The sequence below is a fragment of the Saccopteryx bilineata genome, chromosome 9 (assembly GCF_036850765.1).
Source record: "Saccopteryx bilineata isolate mSacBil1 chromosome 9, mSacBil1_pri_phased_curated, whole genome shotgun sequence".
Taxonomy (NCBI): Eukaryota; Metazoa; Chordata; class Mammalia; order Chiroptera; family Emballonuridae; genus Saccopteryx; species Saccopteryx bilineata.
The window spans coordinates 38,457,849-38,479,653 of record NC_089498.1 but is presented as its reverse complement, the minus strand read 5'-3'; the positions used below and the strand labels follow the sequence as shown (position 1 = coordinate 38,479,653).

Genomic DNA, 21,805 nt, shown 5'->3' with positions numbered 1-21,805 from the left:
ATAAACATCCCACCTGTGCTAACTTCACAAACAATGTATCCCCCTGTTCCCAGTAGGTCCCCCACCCAACATTAAGTCCCTTGAGAACCATGGTCCTTAGAAGTTTGGAGGGTTGGCCTGACCAGGCCGTGGTGCAGTGGATGTGTCGGACAGGGATGTGGAGGACCCAGGTTCGAGACCCCAAGGTCTCCAACTTGAGCGTGGGCTCATCTGGTTTGAGCAAGGCTCACCAGCTTGAGCCCAAGGTCGCTGGCTCAAGCAAGGGGTCACTCAGTCTGCTGTAGCCCCTGCCCCCAATCAAGGCACATATGAGAAATCAATCAATGAACTAAGGAACCGCACTGAAGAATTGATGTTTCTCATCTTTCTCACTTCCTGCCTGTCTGTCCCTCTCTCTCTGACTCCCTATCTCTGCCACAAAAAAAATAAAAATTTTCAAAAAAAAGTTTTGAGGGTTGGATAACCAACCTAGAAAAGAGTACCACCAACCCAGAAAAGAGTACCATTAGAAAAATATTAATTACGCCTGACCAGGCGGTGGTGCAATGGATAGAGCATCAGACTGGGATGCGGAAGGACCCAGGTTCGAGATCCCGAGACCGCCAGTTTGAGCTAAAAAAAAAAAAAAAAAAAAAGCTCACCAGCTTGGACCCAAGGTCACTGGCTCTAGCAAGGGGTTCCTCGGTCTGCTGAAGGCCCATGGTCAAGGCACATATGAGAAGGCAATCAATGAACAACTAAGGTGTCGCCACAAAAAACTGATGATTGATGCTTCTCATCTCTCTCCATTCCTGTCTATCTGTCCCTGTCTATCCTTCTCTCTGACTCTGTCTCTGTTAAAAAAAAAAAATTAAAAAAATAAAAATAATAATTACAAGGCAGGTTTGCCTCCCTGTATAAAACAAATGTGACTTGATATTAACAGTCTTCCTACTCAGGCCCTGGCTGGGGGGTCATTCTGGTGCCCCAAAGCCACAGGTCTGATTCCCAATCACGGCACATAAGAGAAGCAGTCAATAAGTACACAACTAAGTGGAAAGAGTTGATGCTTTTCTCTCAAAGCAATGGGAAGGTTTTTTTTTTGAAGTCTCACTACTTAGAAATTACTTTTAATAAAACTGAGGGCTATTTAAAGCAGCCTAAAAAGGTTATTCCTCTTGGTTAATCAGCACTTGATATTTGCATTAGAAAATATTGTTTATGGACATGTGACTGTTTACCTTCTAAATTATCTTTCAAAGCAAAGGCACATACAAATAAACAAACACTCCAGCAACAATGATAGGAGAGGGAAGGTAGTAGTTAGAGGGAGAGGCTGCACAGGCTCCAGTGGAAGGCACCAAAGCCCTCAGAAGGGGCAGGAAATCCAATGCCAATTCACCCTCACAAACAGGTTTTTTTTTGTGGGTTGTTTTTTTTTTTACAGAGACAGATAGAGTCAGAGAGAGGGATAGACAGGGACAGACAGACAGGAACGGAGAGAGATGAGAAGCATCAATCATTAGTTTTTCTTTGCGCATTGCAACACCTTAGTTGTTCATTGATTGCTCTCATACATGCCTTGACTGCGGGCCTTCAGCAGACCGAGTAACCCGTTGTTGGAGCCAGCAACCTTGGGTTCAAGCTGGTGGGCTTTTCCTCAAACCAGATGAGCCTACGCTCAAGCTGGCGACCTCAGGGTCTCGAATCAGGGTCCTCTGCATCCCAGTCCGACGCTCTATCCACTGCGCCACCGTCTGGTCAGGCCACAAACAGGTTTTAAATGGCAATCCTGGTATTGAGTGAACACTACTTAGACCACATAATAAATGTCTTTTTAAATTTTTTTTCAGTTTTATTGAAAAAGAATTGACATACATTACTCTATAAGTTTAAAGCATAGAGCATGAAGGTCTGGTTTACATTTATTATGAAACGATTGCCATAATTGGTTCAGCTAACATCTATCTTCTCATTTAGAAACAAAAAGAAAGAAAAAAGGGACAAAATGTTCTCCTTGTGATAAAAAATCTTACGAGCCCTGGCCGGTTGGCTCAGCAGTAGAGCGTCGGCCTAGCGTGCGGAAGACCCGGGTTCGATTCCCGGCCAGGGCACACAGGAGAAGCGCCCATTTGCTTCTCCACCCCTCCGCCGCACCTTCCTCTCTGTCTCTCTCTTCCCCTCCCGCAGCTAAGGCTCCACTGGAGCAAAGATAGCCCGGGCTGGGGATGGCTCTGTGGCCTCTGCCTCAGGCGCTAGAGTGGCTCTGGTCGCAACATGGCGATGCCCAGGATGGGCAGAGCATCGCCCCCTGGTGGGCAGAGCGTTGCCCCTGGTGGGCGTGCCGGGTGGATCCCGGTCGGGCGCATGCGGGAGTCTGTCTGACTGTCTCTCCCTGTTTCCAGCTTCAGAAAAATGCAAAAAAAAAATTTTTTTTTTTAAAACCTTACGAGCTCCTTTTTTATTTATTGATTTTTGAGAGAAAGGGAGGGGACAGGGAGAAGGAGGAAGGGGAGAGGAACTGACCAAGATGGAACCCACAACCTTGGTGTATCAAAACAATGGCTTCTAACCCAGTGGTCCCCAACCGTTTTTGGGCCACAGATTGGTTTAATGTCAGAAAGTATTTTCAGACTGGCCTTTAGGGTGAGACGGATAAATGTATCATGTGACCGAGACAAGCGTCAAGAGTGAGTCTTAGACAGATGTAAGAGGGAATCTGGTCATTTTTTAAAAATAAAACATCGAAAAATAAATAAATAAATAAATAAATAAGCCGTCGTTCAGACTTAAATATAAATAAAATGGAAATAATGTAAGTTATTTGTTCTTTCTCTGCAGACCAGTACCAAATGGCCCACAGACCAGTACTGGTCCACTGCCCGGGGGTTAGGGACCACTGCTCTAACCAACTGAACATCCTGGCCAGGGCCAGGATCTCCTCTCTTGACTTTCCTATTTATCATATCATATAGCAGTATTAGCTATAGTCATCATGTTGTACAATATATCCCTAGGACTTATCACCTCACCTCAAGTATTTATCTTTTTTGTTTTTTGTAGTGTGTGCAGGCCAGAGATAGAGACAGACAGGAAGGGAGGGAGATGAGAAACATTAACTTGTTGCTGCGGCACTTTAGTTGTTCATTGATTGCTTTCTCATACATGCTTTGACAGGGTGGGGCAGGCTCCAGCTGAGCCAGAGACCTTTGGGCTCAAGCCAGAGACCATAGGGTCATGTCTATGATTCCATGCTGAAGCCAACAACCCTGCACTGAAGCTGGTGAGCCCAGGCTCAAGCCTGTGAATTCAGGGCCTCGAACCTGTATCCACTGCACCACCACCAGTCAGGCTGCATTTCACTAATGATTAGTGATGTTGAGCATCTTCTCATGTTGGCCTTTTGTATAACTTCTTTGGAGAAATATCTACTCAGGTCCTCTGCCCATTTTTTAATTGGGTTGTTTTGGTTTTTTGCTATTGAGCTGTATGACTTCTTTATATATTTTGGCCGTTATCAGATATAGTTTGCAAATTTGTTTTCCATTCTGTAGGCTGTCTTTTCACTTTGTTAATGGTTTCTTTTGCTGTGCATGAATGCATTAAAGCAAGATCCACTGCCCTAGCCAAAGAGCTCAATGGGTTAGAGTGGGGGTAGTCAACCTTTTTATACCTACTGCCCACTTTTGTATCTCTGTTAGTAGTAAAATTTTCTAACTGCCCACCAGTTCCACAGTAATGGTGATTTATAAAGTAGGGAAGCAACTTTATTTTATAAAATTTATAAAGCAGAGTTACAGCAAGTTAAAGCATATAATAATTACCAAGTACTTTATGTCGGATTTTCGCTAAGTTTGACAGAATAAACAGAATAAATCTTTTTTTTTTTTTTTTTTTGTATTTTTCTGAAGCTGGAAATGGGGATCCACCCAGCACGCCCACCAGGGGCGATGCTCTGCCCACCAGGGGGCGATGCTCTGCCCCTCCGCGACCAGAGCCACTCTAGCGCCTGGGGCAGCGGCCAAGGAGCCATCCCCAGCGCCCGGCCATCCTTGCTCCAATGGAGCCTTGGCTGCAGGAGGGGAAGAGAGAGACAGAGAGGAAGGAGGGGAGGGGGGGTGGAGAAGCAAATGGGCGCTTCTCCTATGTGCCCTGGCCGGGAATCGAACCCACGTCCCCTGCACACCAGGCCAACGCTCTACCACTGAGCCAACCGGCCAGGGCCTGACAGAATAAATCTTTATGAAACAACTTACTATAGTTAAATCTATCTTTCTATTTATACTTTGGTTGCTCCACTACCGCCCACCATGAAAGCTGGAATGCCCACTACTGGACGGTAGGGACCAGGTTGACTACCACTGGTTTAGAGCATTGGTCCTGTTACTTTCTAAATAAACTTTATCTTATATTTTGAAAATATATATATAATGAGGGTCTACTTTTCTGAATTACATACTAGGCTTCCAAGTCAAATTGTATGTTTAATTCAGGAGAAAAAATCACGTGAACTACGTCTCATTTGTGCAATTATCTATCAACTCTAAATTTTATTAGGTGACAAAAGTAATTACAATTTCAGTAGCAAAAGCTACAGTTTAAGAAATTTAGCCACCAATAACAAATATTTACATGGAAAGTTTATAAAAGTACCCTAGGTTGTTGATAAAAACACAGGTTCTAGTTCCAACTCTTAAACCTTATAAATGGAAGTGTGGGCTGGAATTAAAAACCACATACCAGACCATGCAAAGAATAAACACGTTAACATTATTTGCTAGAAATCTCTCCCCTTTCCTTTACCTGCCAGTAACCACCTTACAGACTCCCCAAGAGGTCTAAAGCTGTCCTTTTAAAAACATGGTAAAGCTTGGAACTATAGTAATATTTAGCTGGTACCCCATATTTATTATTTAAAATGCCATGTTTGCCTGACCTGTGGTGGTGCAGTGGATAAAGCGTCGACCTGGAAATGCTGAGGTCACCGGTTCGAAACCCTGGGCTTGCCTGGTCAGGGCACATATGGGAGTTGATGCTTCCTGCTCCTCCCCCCTCCTCTCTCTCTGTCTCTCTCTCCCTCTCTGTCTCTCTTTCTCCCTCTCTCTCTCCTCTCTAAAAATGAATTAAAAAAAATTTTTTTTTTAATTTAAAAAAATAAAATAAAATGCCATGTTTGGTGCGATCTCCCTCCCTGGAGCACACCCAAACCTTCCTTCTCCCATCCCCTCTTCCCCAACCCCCTCGCCAGTGCATTTTCCTTACCTCTCTCTTTCTCCTAAATTCTAAGGGTCCTGTGAGACTAGCAACCAGGGGAGCAATAGTCAGTGGTAGCTTGTCCTGAGCTAATCCCCAGAACCTGTCTCCAAGATCCCCTTTTCTCTGCCTGCTTAGTCCCTTGTGAGTGTATTCCTGTACAGCCAATAAATTCTTCCTTTACTTGCTGCAAAAAAATTTTAATTAAAAAAAAATACCATGGTTTAAAATCTCTTACATTAACCTGCAGTCTGAGGATGAGAGAGGGCATAAAGTCTTTCTCTTCACCTTAAACCTTACAGCCCAGAGCAAACTGACAGCCCCAGCTGCAAACACTTAGAAACCAACAGCCTTGATTAGCGCATTCATGTTAAATTATTTTTATGTAACCTAATTAAACTGAAAGCAAAGCCCCCAAAAGCATCCTGGACAAAAACAGTAATAACAAACCAACCTCGAATCCTGTTTGGCTCAAATAAATTTTTATAAAATTCAAACAGAAGCACAGTGGCCGCCATAACCCCTGCCTGAGGCTTCCTGAGTCCTCTGCCCCATCCCCAACTGTGATCAGTTAAGTCATGAGTAATTTACAGATCTGGACTTCACTGCTCTGTAGCTTGCTAAATGTGGCCTGCTAATTAAGAAAGGACTTGATGGATTAGCCCCCATACAGTGTAACAGCTAAAAAACTAGTCCTCTCCTTCAGATAAACAGCACTTGTCAACCAATGAAAGGTAAATGCTTTAGTGTTATGGGGGGTTGGTAATAAGAGGGATTTAGAAGAAATGTGAAGAGTGTAAGTAAAAATAAATATAATAAAGTTAGTACACTACAGACAGACTTAGCCCTGAGGCAACTCACTTAAAGTGCACTTCACCCTGAGCACCTGCAAAGATCAGGCTGACTTATTTTTGCTCTGCCTTTATTTCTGCATCTGCCATTAAACTAAACTGCTCACAAAAATTAGGGGCTATTTTATCGCTTTATGTTCATTTTGAAATATCCCCTAATTTTTGTGAGCTGTATGTATACAATTCAGGGCCCCAAAAGAAACAGCAGAGCCAAGAGAGACAGCTACCAATTGAAGGCTCCCTAAGCCAGATGCCTGAGTTTTACCTCTACCCACCCACAGACTGACAAAAGGACAAAGTTCTCTGGATCACACAGCACAATAAATGGTGCTATGATAAAACAGGATAAAGGCTACACTCTACTGACTAGAGAGGCAAATCATGAATACTCTCACACTAGTTAATATGTTCGGCACAGACTTAACGTATACATTTTCTTGCATGGAGTATTAAGTGTTTCCTGCCAGGTATTACTCCTTTCTCAGCCCATACATCCCCTTTTAACATTTAAGGTTGATCATTCAAGCAAATATTGATTAGGTACCTCTTCATGTGTGCACAGAACTATGGGAGACACAAAACAAACACAGTCCAAGATAAGCCTAACAATGAATTTCAGCAAATAATAAGATCCTTTTTCTTCCTCCCATGTATATCCTCTACCAGCAGGCTACTTCTCCAGATCCCAAAATCTCTACCCCCTCCTATATGGAGCCAAAACTACTAATTCTTGGCCTGCAGTTTCTACTGTCTAAAACTGCTTGAGGGCAAGGACCAGACTATCTTAGACAATAAAAGGTGTTCAAACTAAATGTCTGCTGAACTGAAACTGTCACCATTCCCAGGCTCTTGGCCTCTGCCGGTCAGACTTCCCTAGACAGCATTTCCTCTTGGAGCTGCCGATTTGTCCCTCCAGAATGCAAGCATCACAGCCAGAGGCTTTCAGGCTTCTCACAGTGCAAAGATGGAGTGTGGCATGCAGTAGCCACAAGAAAAGTCAGCACAATGCCCTAGACTCCCCTTCCAGCCTTCTCCTCCCCATCTCCTTTGCCCTGCCCTTTTATAAAACTGCTGATTCTCTACACTCTGAATAAATTTAACCTCTCAGTTCCAAGCATTCTGATATAAATACTTGTTAGCTAGCAAACACATTAAGCCTTTAATAGCATGTCCATGCAGGCTACCTTAAGGTTCCCCTTCCTGTTTCAAGATTCTCTAGATCCTCTTAGGAATGTGTCAGCCCACAATGCTCTTCTCACAATGACAGATCATGTTCTTCCTCTTGCTTGAGACATCCCTCCTTCACTGAGAGACCTCCACCTGGGTTCCATTACATGTACTTTACTCCTCAGTCACTTTTCTAGAATAGGCATTTTTGCCATTCATCTGATTTCAAATATTATTCCCACAACAAATTTTAAACCCTTTCATCCATTTCTAACTGATTGTTTTACATTTTTCCGTAGAAAATGATATTTCTACCTTCTATAACAATGTTTCTACTGAGACATATTTTAAATCTGATATTTATCCAAAAAACAGAGAATGGTGGGGATAAAAGTACCAACTAGAAAACAAAACAATGACCTTTTATATTCACCTCTTTTCATCAGCAGCAGTCAACCTTAGATGATTCTCTCTCCACCAAATTCCGAGAAGTCTCCCCCCCTTTTTTTCCCCCCAGAGACAAGAGTCAGAGAGAGAGAGATAGACAGGGACAGACAGACAGGAACAAAGAGATGAAAAGCATCAATCATTAGTTTTTCGTTGCGCACTGTGACACCTTAGTTGTTCATTGATTGCTTTCTGATATGTGCCTTGACCATGGGCCTTCAGCAGACCAGGTAACCCCTTGCTGGAGCCAGCGACCTTGGGTCCAAGCTGGTGAGCTTTTTGCTCAAACCAGATGAGCCCACGCTGAAGCTGGTGACCTCGGGGTCTCGAACCTGGGTCCTCAGCATCACATCACAGTCTGATGCTCTATCCACTGCGCCACCACCTGGTCAGGCAAGTCTCCCCTTTCTTGACATCACAAGTTTAGGCACAGGAGTTCAGCAAAGCCTTCCACTCACCAATCACTTTGACTTTCATCTGGCCTCCACCACTGTCAGACTGACACAGCATGTCCTCGAGGCCTCAGGCAATGTTACATATCCTCAGCAGGCCAAGTACAGGCATCATCATTCCAAGCCCCATACACTTTGACTCTAGTCCATTTTCCTAGCTTTATCTGCTAACATTTTCTTTCAAACAGGTCTAGCCAATATTCTCACCTCCCAGCCTTTTTCCAAAGCCTTACCACAATCTACAATGGCCTCCTCATCCTGCTCTCTACACACTGACATTGCACCAAATCTTAAACAGCATTGCTTTTTTTTTTAAGAAAAAGGGGTGAAGGGAGGAAGAAAAAAAAAGAAACAAGGATTTGTTGCACCACCCATTCATGCCTTTATTGGCACATTGGGACGCTATTCTAACCAACTGAGTTACTGGGCCAGAGCAGCCCTGATTCTCCATTTTCTTTTATCTGTGTGTGTGTTTTTTTTAAGTGAAAGTGAAAGAGAGAGGGAAAGAAGAAATGAGAAGCATCAACTTGTAGTTATGGTACTTCAGTTGTTCACTGATTGCTTCTCATATATGCCCTGACCAGTGGGCTCCAAATGAGTCAGTGACCCCTTGCTCAAGCCAGCGACCTTGGCTTCAAGCCAGGAACTTTGGTTTCAAGCCAGCGACCTTTGGGCTCAAGCCATCAACCAAAGGATCATGTCAATGATCCAATGCTCAAGTCAGCAACCCCACACTCAAGCCAGCGACCTTGGAGTTTCAAACCTGGAACTTCAGCATCCCAGGTCAATGCTCTACCCACTGTGCCACCATTCATCAGGCTAATTCTTTTTTCTTAAGGAATTTTTTTAAATTATTTTTATTTATTCATTTTTTAGAGGAGACAGAGAGAGAGAGAAGAAGAGGGAGAGGAACAGGAAGCATCAACGCCCACATGTCTGCTGAAGGCCCGCAGTCATGGCACATATGAGAAAGCAATCAATGAACAACTAGGGTGTCGCAACGAAAAACTGATGATTGATGCTTCTCATCTCTCTCCATTCCTGTCTGTCTGTCCCTATCTATCCCTCTATCTGACTCTCTCTCTGTTCCTGTAAAAAAAAGAAAAATTGCAGTATTGCTGGTTTTAAGGATCGAGAAAAGGCCTGACCATGTGGTAGCACATTGGATAGATCATTGGCCTGGGATGCTGAGGACCCAGGTTTGAAACCCCAAGGTCACTGGCTTGAGCACGAGCTCACCAGCTTTAGCGCGTGGTCACTGGCTTGAGCGTGAGATCATACACATGACCCCATGGTTGCCAGCTTGAGCCCAAAGGTCTTTGGCTTGAGCAAGAGGTCACTGGCTCAGCTGGAGCCCCCTACCCCATCAAAGCACATATGAGAAAGCAATCAATGAACAACTAAGGTGCCGCAACTATGAGGTGATGCTTCTCATCCTCTCCCTTTCTATCTGTCTGTCTCTTTTAAAAAAAAGAGAGAATGTGAACAGCCTCCTAAAATAAAGAGGCCAGAAAATGGAGTCTCCTGTAGAGCCTTCAGAAGGAACCAGCCCTGCTGACACCTTGATTTTAGCTCAGTGAAATCCATGTCAGGTTTTTGTTTTTTGATTGATTTTAGAGAGACAGAAAGGGGAAAGGAGAGAAATGAAGAGAGAGAGCATTCATTTGTTGTTCCACTTAGTTGTGCATTCATTAGTCATTGCTTTCCATATGTGTCCTGATCAGGAATCTGACCAAACCTGAAACCTTGGTGTTTCAGGAGGACACTCTGACTGAACTAACCAGTCAGGGCCATGTCAGGCTTCTTATCTACAGAACTGTAAAATAATAAATTTGTATTAAGGCACTAATTTATAACAACTTGTGACAGCAGCAACAGAAAACATACACACACACACACACACACAAACCCCACTCTTTCTCCAAAATCTGAGTTTATGTTTTCCTTCCACCCTCACAACCTCCTATATGTCACCTCCACTAACACATCTTCCCATCTACATGCATCCTCATCCCCTGGTAAGAACCTATTTGGGAGGTTAGAAAAAAACTATCAAGGAAAAGGAGAGACTACAGCTAAATTTTAGGACAGAGATTTTTCTCCCCAACTTTCCAACACTTCATTGTGCCATTGGTCTTTATTTAAATATCCTTTTTAAAAAATTAAGTTATTGGCCCTGGCCGGTTGGCTCAGCGGTAGAGCATCGGCCTGGCTTGTAGAAGTCCCAGGTTCAATTCCCAGCCAGGGCACACAGGAGAAGCGCCCATCTGCTTCTCTACCCCTCCCCCTCTCCTTTTCTCTGTCTCTCTCTTCCCCTCCCACAGCCGAGGCTCCATTGGAGCAGGGATGGCCCGGGTGCTGGGGATGGCTCTGTGGCCTCTGCCTCAGGCTCTAGAATGGCTCTGGATGCAACAGAGCGACACCCCAGAGGGGCGAAGCGTCGCCCCTTGGTGGGCATGCCGGGTGGATCTCAGTCGGGCGCATGCAGGAGTCTGTCTGCCTCCCCCATTTCCAGCTTCGGAAAAATGAAAAAAAAAATTAAGTTATTGCTTCAAAGTTGCCAGTTTGGTCTCCCATCAGGGCACTGTCTATCTCTCTTTCTCTCTTTCTCTCTCTCTCTCTCTCTTTCTCCCTTCCTCTCTCTATAAAATCAATTTTTAAAAATTTTTAAAAGTCAGTCATCTGGTAAGAACCCAAGTTTAACAGAATCAGATCTAATCTCTTCACCAAAGAAAAACAAAGTTTGCATGTAAATCTCATTAAGATTACATCTGCTGAAAATTACTTCAACTATGACAGAGAGAGGGAGGGAAGGACGGAGGGAGGGAGGCAGGGAGGCAGGGAGGGAGGGAGGGAGGGAGGCAAAGGAAGGGGGAGACAGAGAGAAAGAGGGACTATCAATAGTTATTCCATTAGTTGTTCTGTTTAGTTGTGTACTCATTGATTGCTTCTCTGAAGTACCCTGACTAGGAGTTGAACCTGAACCTTGGGTGTACTGGGTGGATGCTTTATCCATTAGGAAACCCAGCCAGGGTTGCATATTTAATATAGGAAGCACTAAACTAAACTTTAATTTCAGATAGACTATTCTCCAAGTAATGAAAAGATGTACGTGGGTAATCTATAAATACATCTGGAGTAAATGATACACCTCTGGCAAAGAAAAAATTCACAAAGTCTAAAACTTCCTTGAAACCAGAATTACCCAAGGGATTGTGGAATACTAACCTAACACTGCAACAAGTTCCTCTTCAGTTTCAGACACCTAAAGGACAGCTGCTTTGCTGCATTTTCTTCTTTGTAATCATCCAAAAAGGCAAGTTTTTTTGTTTTGTTCTGCTTTTTTAAGTCTTCTGTACATTCTTTAATTAGCCAGGCGTTTAAGTAATTTTTTTTTAAAAGAGAGACTGGGGTGGGAAGGAGGGAGGACAAATGTGAGAAGCATCAACTCGTAGTTGCTTCACTTGAGTTGTTTATTGATTGCTTCTCATAAGTGCCTTGATGGGTGGGGGGGCAAGCAGGGACCTCAACCTGAGCCAGTGACCTGTTATTCAAGCCAGTGACCTTGGGCTTCTGGCCAAAAACTATTGGGCTCAGGCCAGTGACCTTGGGACATTAATGACCTTGTGCTCATGCCAGCTACCTTGGGGTTTCGAACTGGGACCCTCAGCGTTCCAGGCCAATGTTCTATCCACTGCACCACTATCAGTCAGGCAGTAGTAATTTTTTTTTAATTAATTCCTTCAAGAGTGTTCCTTTGGGCGCTGGCCAGGTAGCTCAGTTGTTTAGAGCATTGTCCCAGTAAGCCAAAATTGCAAGTTTAATCCCGGGTAGGGCACAGACAAGAATCAATCAATGAATACATAGCTAAGTGGAACAACAAATCAATGTTTTTCTCCCCTACCCGCATCTCTAAAATCAATAAATTTAAAAAAAAAAATTTTAACTGTATCTTTGGAGGGGTTTTTTTTCTACTTCCTGTATTACAGGATGTAAAACCACATTCAGAAACATGGTACATTCTAGCAAGGCTTAATTTAAGAATAATAAGGTTCCTCACAGCTTCTCTTACCCTCTCTACTTTATATAAGTTCACACAGTATAACCAAAATGATCTTAAGTTTACATTATCACCCAGAATTAAATGAAAGTCTTTTTTGTTTAATTTGTTGTATATGAAAGCTGTGGGGGGAAAACTAATCATAACTTGAGCCAAAACTTTATGATCCAAGCACCCTATGCAATTTTATTATTTAGAAATATTCAGTATTCCAGGACATTAAGATTCTTGGTGTGAAAACTACCACTGAGAGGAGGGGAGGAAGGAACACTATTGCTAATGAGCTAATGAAAAATAACCTGAAAGTTATTAAGCACTTACAAGTTAAATTGCAATTCCAGCCATTCTTAAAGCTCACATTATTTAAACAAGTCATTGGGGTAGAGGTAAATTTTATGAATTCTATTTAACCTTAACAGAAAATGTTGATGTAAGTGGTCAAAAATGTTTTATGTTGAAAAAAGGCCAACATTTTTATACAGTGAACAGGTGCACATTGGTTTCTTTACAAGTGAAAAAGAGTGCCTACAGATTCTCAGTACAATAAATAATTCACTGCACAGACGCCAAGGGCAGAACTGGAAACTCAGGTCTTGCCCTCAGCCAGGCAGTATGACAGAACAGCCACCTCAACCTTGATGGTGGCAGGTGGGAGGAGGGGGTATACACATGGCATCAAAGAAGCCTTGGCCTAGCAACAAATAACTGCATTCACAGAACCAGTAAGTTCTAAACAGTGTCTTAAGTGTTTCCAACCACAACCAATTCCTCGTCTCTTACTACTTAAAATATTAAAATCACACAAATCCAACTCACTATATGTACCCAAACCAAGATGTCTTTTTTTTCCAAAATCTCAGTCTTTATCATCTAAATTATACCCTTTATTTAGTCTTTTCAAAAGCAGCTATATTCATCAGTTATGTAACACGTTTACTATTATTATTATTACTTATAATACATAAATAGGAAGAAAATTACAACTCCATTTTAATGTATTTCCCCCAAAGAGATTTTTTTTAGACTTTATTTATTTCAGACAGTGAGAGAGAGAGAGAAAAGAGGGGGAGGAGTAGGAAGCATCAACTCCTGTATGTGCTTTGACCAGGTAAGTCGAGGGTTTCAAACAGGCAACCTCAGTGTTCCAGGTGATGCTCTATCCCTCGGGCCACCACGGGTCAGGCTATCTTTTTCTTTTTTTTTTTAATTTTATTTATTCATTTTAGAGAGATGGGGGGGAGAGAGAGAGAGAGAGAGAGAGAGAGAGTGAGAGAGAAGGGGGAGGAGCTGGAAGCATCAACTCCCATATGTGCCTTGACCAGGCAAGCCCAGGGTTTCGAACCGGCGACCTCAGCATTTCCAGGTCGACACTTTATCCACTGCGCCACAGGTCAGACTATCTTTTTCTTTATTAATGATAAAACTGGAGAAGGGGAAAATGTTAAGGGGCTATCTCCATTCTGGGGAGTTTAAATTTAAATCGAGGCTTTGGCCTCAACAATCAGGGACGTTTTTATACACTTATGAAGTTAAAAAGTAAATAAATAAAGTGCTAAAACTTTCAAAGGACTATACAAAGAAGCCACCATCGATTATGTTACATGGAGTCAAGTGCTCAAAATTCTAAATAAACTACCTAAGAACCATGAGCAAGAATAGCAACAAATTATACTCAGTGAGCCCTGGACTACAGCCCCAAAAGCAGCCATCATACTAAAACTACTTTCACAGACAGCATTTTTTTTCTTCCCAAAAAGACAACCTCCCTTTATAATTTTCCTTTATCTCTTGTTCTATGCCAATTTTAAAAGCCATGTGCCACACCTTGATCTAAACTGTAAAGGCAAACTTAAAATAAAAACAAGTGGGAAAATAGTTTATATGCACATAGCATAATTCTTTGTCAATCAAATAAATGAAAGTTCATAATTCTAAGTTTCAATTTTCAAAATTATTCAAGACCTGGCCAGGTGGCTCAGATGGTTGGAGCATCATCCCAGTACGCCAAGGTTGCAGGTTCAATCTCCCATCAGGGCACATAAGTGGAGCAACAAAAGTAGAACAACAAATCTGTTTCTCTCTACCCCTTGGCTCTCTCTAAAAGTCAATTTTTAAGCTTGACCAGGCAGCAGTACAGAGAGCATCAGACTGGGACACGGAGGACCCAAATTCAAAATCAAAGGTCCCTGACTTGAGCACCAGCTCGCCGGCTTGCGCATGGAATTGTGGACACGACCCCATGGTTGCTGGCTTGAGCAAGGGGTCACTCATTTTGCTGTAGCCCCTCCAGGCCCAACAAGGCACATATGGGAAAGCAATTGATGAACAACTAAGGTGCTACAACAAAAAACTGATGCTTCTCGCCTGACCAGGATGTGACGTAGTGGATAGAGCGTTGGGGACTGGGAACGCGGATGACCCAGGTTCAAAACCCCGGGTCGCCAGCTTCAGCCAGGACTATTCCAGCTTGAGCACAGGCTCACCAACCAGCTTGAGCGAGGAATCACTGGCTTGAGTATGGGATCTTAGACATGACCCCACAGTCACTGGCTTGAGCCCAAAAGTAGCTGGCTTGAAGCCCAAACTTGCTGGCTTGATCTTAAGGTCACTGGCTTGAGCAAGGGGTCACTCGCTCTGCTGTAGCCCCCGGGTCAAGGCACATAAAAAAAACAATCACTGAACAACTAAGGAGCTGCAACGAAAAACTAATGCTTCTCATCTCTCTCCCTTCCTGTCTGTCTGTCCCTCTCTCTGACTCTCTGTCTCTGTCAAGAAAAAAAAAAAGAAGTGATGCTTCTCATCTCTCTCCACTCCTGTCTGTCTGTCCCCCTCTGACTCTCTCTCTCTCTGTCAAAAAAATAAAATAAAATAAAAGATTATTTTAAAAATTACTCAAATAGCCTCTCCAGGCAGTGGCACATTGAATAGAGCATCGGACCGGGACACGGAGGACCCAGGTTCGAAATCCCAAGGTCATTGGCTTGAGCACGGGCTCACCAGCTTGAGTGAGGGGTTGCTGGCTTGAGCAAGGGGTCACTTGCTCTGCTGTAGTGCCCACCCCCCCCCCACAGCCCAACAAGGCACATATGAGAAAGCAATCAATGAACAACTAAGGAGCTGTAACGAAGAACTGATGCTTCTCATCCCTCTCCCTTCCAGTCTGTCTGTCCCAATCTGTCCCTCTCTGTGACTGACTCAGTCAAAAAAAAAAAAAAAATGAGGACCTGGACAGTTAGCTCAGTGGCAGAGCGTCGGCGTGGCGTGTGGGAGTCCCGGGTTCGATTCCCGGCCAGGACACACAGGAGAAGCGCCCATCTGCTTCTCCACCCCTCCCCCTCTCCTTCCTCCCTGTCTTTCTCTTCCCCTCCCACAGCCAAGGCTCCATTGGAGCAAAGTTGGCCCGGGCGCTGAGGATGGCTCCATGGCCTCTGCCTCAGGCACTAGAATGGCTCTGGTTGCAACAGAGCAACGCCCCAGATGGGCAGAGCATGCCCCCTGGTGGGCATGCCGGGTGGATCCCAGTTGGGCGCATGCGGGAGTCTGTCTGACTGCTTCCCCGTTTCCAACTTCAGAAAAATACAAAAAAAAAATGAAAAAAAAAATACTCAAATACTTTTGTACATAGGCTTTAAGCAATTCAACAATTTTTTTTTAAGATTTTACTTATTAAGCAAAGGAGGTCCAAGCATTTCTGCTGGCTCATGTGAAAAAGAAAATATCCTTGACTTTTGGGTGCTTTAATACAGTGGTCCCCAACCCCCGGGTTGCGGACCGGTACCGGTCCGTGGATCATTTGGTACTGATCTGCAGAGAAAGAATAAATAACTTACATTATTTCCGTTTTATTTATATTTAAATCTGAACAATGTTTTATTTTTTAAAAATGACCAGATTCCCTCTGTTACATCTAAGACTCACTCTTGACGCTTTTCTCAGTCACGTGATACATTTATCTGTCCCACCCTAAAGGCCAGTCTGTGAAAATATTTTCTGACATTAAACTGGTCCGTTGGGGACCACTGCTTTAATATTCATCTCAAAAAGAAAAATTTCTGAACTCAGGATTTGGTATTTCTTTGTCATCTCCTGGAGTGAGGTAGTCCTGCTTCTTCTACCAACCACTTTCCCTAATCTTGAACTGTGGATGTCTCTTCTTTGCACGTTACCTCCATGATTTAGATTGAAAAAGGCTGCCTTTTTTTTTCCACCTCTCAAATTCAACACAGAGATACTCCTAGGAAGAAGTCATCCAGCCAACTTCTCCAGAAAGAAACAAGTGACACATTTCTTCTGCTATTTGCTTAATTGTAAAGAAATTATTTTGCAAGCTGAAGGGTGATGTTTAATTCAAAACAGGTGCTTAGGTGGTGGTATTTGTGAATTCTTTACTTTGTGTTCCCAACAACAAGACTATATAAATAGCAAGTATGGGTGACATCAGGTGTTCTTTTTGGGTTTTTTTTAATGTCTTCTAGTTTTAGCCACTATCATAAGCACAGTTGAGACTGGAACAGTAAATCTCAAATATGTGTTGTAATTTGAAATGAAAGAGATGCTAAAAGAAATTTACATATATATTAATATATATAAAAATATAAATACTGGTTCATCCTGTGACATAGATTAACTAGATAATAACAAAAGTCCAATTGCACAATGAAACCTTTGATGTGATAAGAATAAAAACAAAATGTCGCAAGGTTAATTTTTTTTTCCTTTTTGTATTTTTCTGAAGTTGGAAACAGGAAGGCAGTCAGACAGACTCCTGCATGCGCCCAACCGGGATCCACCCGGCATGCCCAACAGGGGGCAATGCTCTGCCCATCTGGGGCGTCACTCTGTTGCAACCAGAGCCATTCTAGCGCCTGAGGCAGAGGCCATGGAGCCATCCTCAGCGCCCGGGCCAACTTTGCTCCAATGGAGCCTTGGCTGTGGGAGGGGAAGAGAGACAGAGAGGAAGGAGAGGGGGAGGAGTGGAGAAGCAGATGGGCGCTTCTCCTGTGTGCCCTGGCCGGGAATCGAACCCAGGACTCCTGCACGCCAGGCCGACGCTCTACCACTGAGCCAACCGGCCAGGGCCTTACAAGGTTAATTTCATATGTGAAGGATCCATCATAATCTCTGTATAAATATGTATTTTAACAAATCCATATTTTTGGACAAGATGGATTTTTTTCCTAAAAAAGGAAGCCATTCATCTCGGAAGTCTTGGGACATTTGATATTTTTAAATGGTTTTTTCGTTGTTCTTCTTCTAAGGAAGGGCCATATTATGCAGATGGTAAGCCTATGAATGCATGCTTGGGTTAAGTGAAAAGTTGGTAAAAGGAAACAGAAATTTTGAATCCAGTGATGGAACTCTACTCATCTCCCTAGGATGAAAGGCTGCTATATTACAAATTCATTCTTTTCTGTGGAGTCTTACTAGCACTTGAGACTTTTCCCATGCTGCTATGGCTGGAAGAAAAGTGGCATAAGTGATTTTTCTGTTCAGAAGATGTGATGGACTCTACAGTATAACTTGCTTTCAATTTGGACATGGAGGTACAGAGGGCAAATGAGAACACTTTCCACGTAACTCCTTTCTAAGAATAGTAAAAAATGCCTTATAGTTCAACCTGACTTTATGACATTTTACATTACATAGGGGTTTTTCTTTTAAGCATAAAAAACTTTATCCTTTGGCCCCCCAAAAAAGAAAAAAAATAGAGATATACGGGGGGGGGGGGGGGGGTGGAGCAAGAAGTATCAACTCACAGTTGCTTCACTTTAGCTGTTCATTGACTGGTTGTCATATGTGCCTTAACCAAGCAAACCCAAGATTTTGAACCCACAACCTCAGCATTCTAGATCGATGTTTTATCCACTGTACCACCATAGGCCAGGCAACAAATACTTCTTGAGCCAACTCTACAACTAATGTCATACCCTAGGCTGGGCCCTGGGTGACCAAAGAAACTATCTCAATCATAATTAAGCTTACAGTCCTTCTATTACTTGTGTTAAGATCCATATGGCTATAATGACATGAGCTGGCCACCTTCTTTGGGAATAATGTTTAACCCTTTGAGTAGTAAATTTTTTTCATGCTCGCTGACCCCCAGGAGTGAGGTGTTTCTTTCAAAAAGTAAAATTAGAAAAATAAAAAAAAGTAAAATTAGTTCATTAGTTTTATTAACTTAAAATCATGTTTGATAACCAATTTATGGAAACAAGAAGAACATATATTTGCCTTTTTTTAATGTTGCCTTACTTATTTTTTTTCTATTTTTTTAAATCTTTTTTTTATTTTTTTATTGAATCCAGAGAGAGGAAGGGGGGTAAGGGGGAGACAGAAGCACCAATCTGTTTCTGTATTTGCCCCGGCCAAGGACTGAACCAGCCACCTCTGCTTTGCAGGACAGCCAAGCGAGCCATCCAGCCACGGCATCTTACACATTTTTAAAAGAAAAGGGTTGTTTTGTTTTGTTTTTTTTTGGGGGGGGGGTTTGTTTTTGTTTTTTTGTATTTTTCTGAAGTTGGAAACAGGGAGGCAGTCAGACAGACTCCCACATGCGCCCGACCGGGATCCACCCGACCGGGATCCACCCAGCATGCCCACCAGGGGGCGATGCTCTGCCCATCTGGGGCTTCGCTCTGTTGTGACCAGAGCCATTCAAGCGCCTGAGGCAGAGGCCACAGAGCCATCCTCAGCACCCGGGCCAACTTTGCTCCAATGGAGCCTTGGCTGCAGGAGGGGAAGAGAGAGACATAGAGGAAGGAGAGGGGGAGGGGTGGAGAAACAGATGGGCACCTCTCCTGTATGCCCTGGCCGGGAATTGAACCTGGGACTCCTGCATGCCAGGCCGACGCTCTACCACTGAGCCAACCGGCCAGGGCAAAAGAAAAGTTTTTATACGTTCATACTCCAGATGGTCAGGAGGCACGAGGACGTACATGAACGTTTGTACTACTCAAAGGGTTAATTAAGAAGGGCTTACTAAGCCTGACTGGTGGTAGCACAGTGGACAGAGCATTGACCTGGGACATTGAGATCCCAGGTTCGAAAACCCAAGGTCACCTGCATGAGTGCAGAATCACCAACATGATCACAAGGTCACTGGCCTGAGCCCAATGGTTGCTGGCTTCAGCAAGAGGTCATTGGTTCTCTCTCCTTACAGTTCCCATCCACCTCATGTGCACATGCACACACACACACAAAAAAAGCCTGACCAGGCGGTGGCACAGTGGATAGCATTGGACTGGGATGCCAAGGACCCAGGTTCAAGACCCCGAGGTTGCCAGCTTGAGCGCGGGCTCATCTGGCTTGAGCAAAATTTAAAAAAAATGCTCACCAGCTTGGACCCAAGGTCGCTGGCTCGAGCAAGGGGTTACTCGGTCTGCTGTAGCCCCACAGTCAAGGCACATATGAGAAAGCAATCAATGAACTAAGGTGTCGCAACGAAAAACTTATGATTGATGCTTCTCACCTCTCTCCGTTCCTGTCTGTCTGTCCCTATCTATCCCTCTCTCTGACTCTCTCTCTGTCCCTGTAAAATAAATAAATAAATAAATAAATAAATAACACACACACCTCACTAAGAGGAAGCAACGTTTACCTAAGACCCAAAGGTTAAGTAGAAGTTATCTTGGAGATGAAGTGGGTGGGTAGAGGAAGATTTGCAATGGAGACAATGATGAATACTCAACAGCACCCTGGTCCAAACAGAGAATCAGCAGGTACCAAAGCCATGCAAGAATAAGGCACACAAGGGCCCTGGACAGGTAGCTCAATTGGGTAGAACATGATCCCGAAGTGCCGAGGTTGCCAGTTCAATACCCAGACAGGGCATATACAGAAACAGATCGCTGTTCCTATCTCTGTCTCTCTCTCTCTCTATTCTTCTCTATCTACTATTAATAAATTTTAAGCCTGACTGGGCGCTGGCACAGTGGATACAGCGTCGGACTGGGACGCAGAGGACTCAGGTTCGAAGTCCCAAGGTCATCAGCTTGAGCACGGGCTCATCTGGCTTGAGCAAGGCTTGCCAGATTGAGCCCAAGGTCACTGGCTTGAGCAAGGGGTCATTCAGTCTGCTGTAGCCCCCCAGCCAAGGCACATATGAGAAAGCAATCAATGAACAACTAAGGTGCCACAACAAAGAATTGATGCTTCCAATCTCTCTCCCTTCCTATCTGTCCCTATCTATCTGTCTCTCTGACTCTCTCTGTGACAATAAATAAATACATACATATATACATACATTTTAAGTGCCATTTGATCCAAAAGTAAATTTATAAAACAAAATTTTAAATATTGAAAGGGAGCAATAGGAATCAAGCACAGAAGAATAACAAAAAGATATTTAAATACACAGTTGAGTTTTGCTCTGGCTTAAAAGATTCCATGAATAAGATCCATCAAGCAACAACAACAAAGAGCCACTTAGGAATAGAAACATCTTTATTAGAATTAACAAAGTACAGTAGTTGTTAAAGTGGATCATTTCCTATATCTAAAAAGGCTTTATATGTTGATTGTCTCTAAGAGCCAGAGTTCCAAGAGTTGAGGAGTGACACCCTTTTTCATATAGCTTTAAGATAAAACTGAATAAGTTGAATTGCACAAAAATTCCATTTGACATTCAAATTAAGAGAACAAACACTAAAAACACTTCAAACAATAACGTTTAGTTATTTCAGTTCATTCAATTTTTGTAAAGTTTATCAGTCGGCCAAGCTCAATTCCCACATAGCACTGACTAAACAGAAACAATAAACTGACAGTATGTGGTCAGACAAGCGATGCATCATCATTTTCACCTATTAACTAGCAAATATCTTGCTATTGAAAGAAGCTCATCTATTACACTTACATTTGAGGGATGAAGAGACTTGTAAAGGGTAATGAACAGATCAAAACACTTATTTTGGCAACAAATGCTGATTTTGCTTTATCTAAACCAACATTTACTGACACTCTCTAATTATGTTATTTAATTGATGATGGGCTCATTGCCCATATGCAAAAAAAAGATTAAAACCTCTCCTTATATGTGATGAAACATACATTTACTATGCTGAACATACTTAGAAACCCAAGGCATACAAAGCCTATTGAAAAATATTTTCAGTATTCCTTAATTCTATTTGTAGAAAGTTATACTTGTCCCTGTATCAACACTGTAATTATAGCTAACATGACAGCCACTAGTCATAAGCAGCCCATCAAGTTTAGAGAGATGAAAGGCAAACTGCTGGTGCAGTGTGATTAACATGGCTGGTCCACAGAGGGTCTTGTGAAAAACATCTGACAATGGCAATCCAAGTAAGAAGGCTAACACAAAGTCAGAACTGCAAATGAGAAATTCAAAACTATGTGACATCTTTAAAAAAAGTCTAGTGAATTTTGTTATGTATATTTTACCACAATAAAAAATTTCATAAGAAAGGAACTTTTGAAAGTTTCCAATTTGGGTCAAATCAAGCAATATCTTTAAGTAGCTTTTTAACTAACTCAAGAGGCATACACAAAGAACACAGAAAAATGTCATAGCAACTTGGTCTTTGTTTCCTCCCATCTCATACCATTCAAGAGGCCCAGCCTATCAAATGAGA

General features: G+C 42.9%; 1 protein-coding gene and 1 long non-coding RNA gene across 8 annotated transcripts in view; one reads left to right on the top strand and one right to left on the bottom strand.

Moving 5' to 3' along the window:
• ANKRD11 (ankyrin repeat domain containing 11) overlaps window positions 1–21,805 on the bottom strand; it is a 272,080-nt gene that overhangs the window by 247,513 nt on the left and 2,762 nt on the right. The gene's annotated exons all lie outside the window — the stretch shown is intronic.
• The window catches only part of LOC136313549 (uncharacterized), a 101,055-nt gene continuing 84,136 nt past the window's right edge, over window positions 4,887–21,805 (top strand). Inside the window, exon 1 of the long non-coding RNA XR_010727163.1 lies at window positions 4,887–5,007. This is a non-coding gene — a long non-coding RNA (uncharacterized lncRNA). The remainder of the gene's footprint in view (window positions 5,008–21,805) is intronic.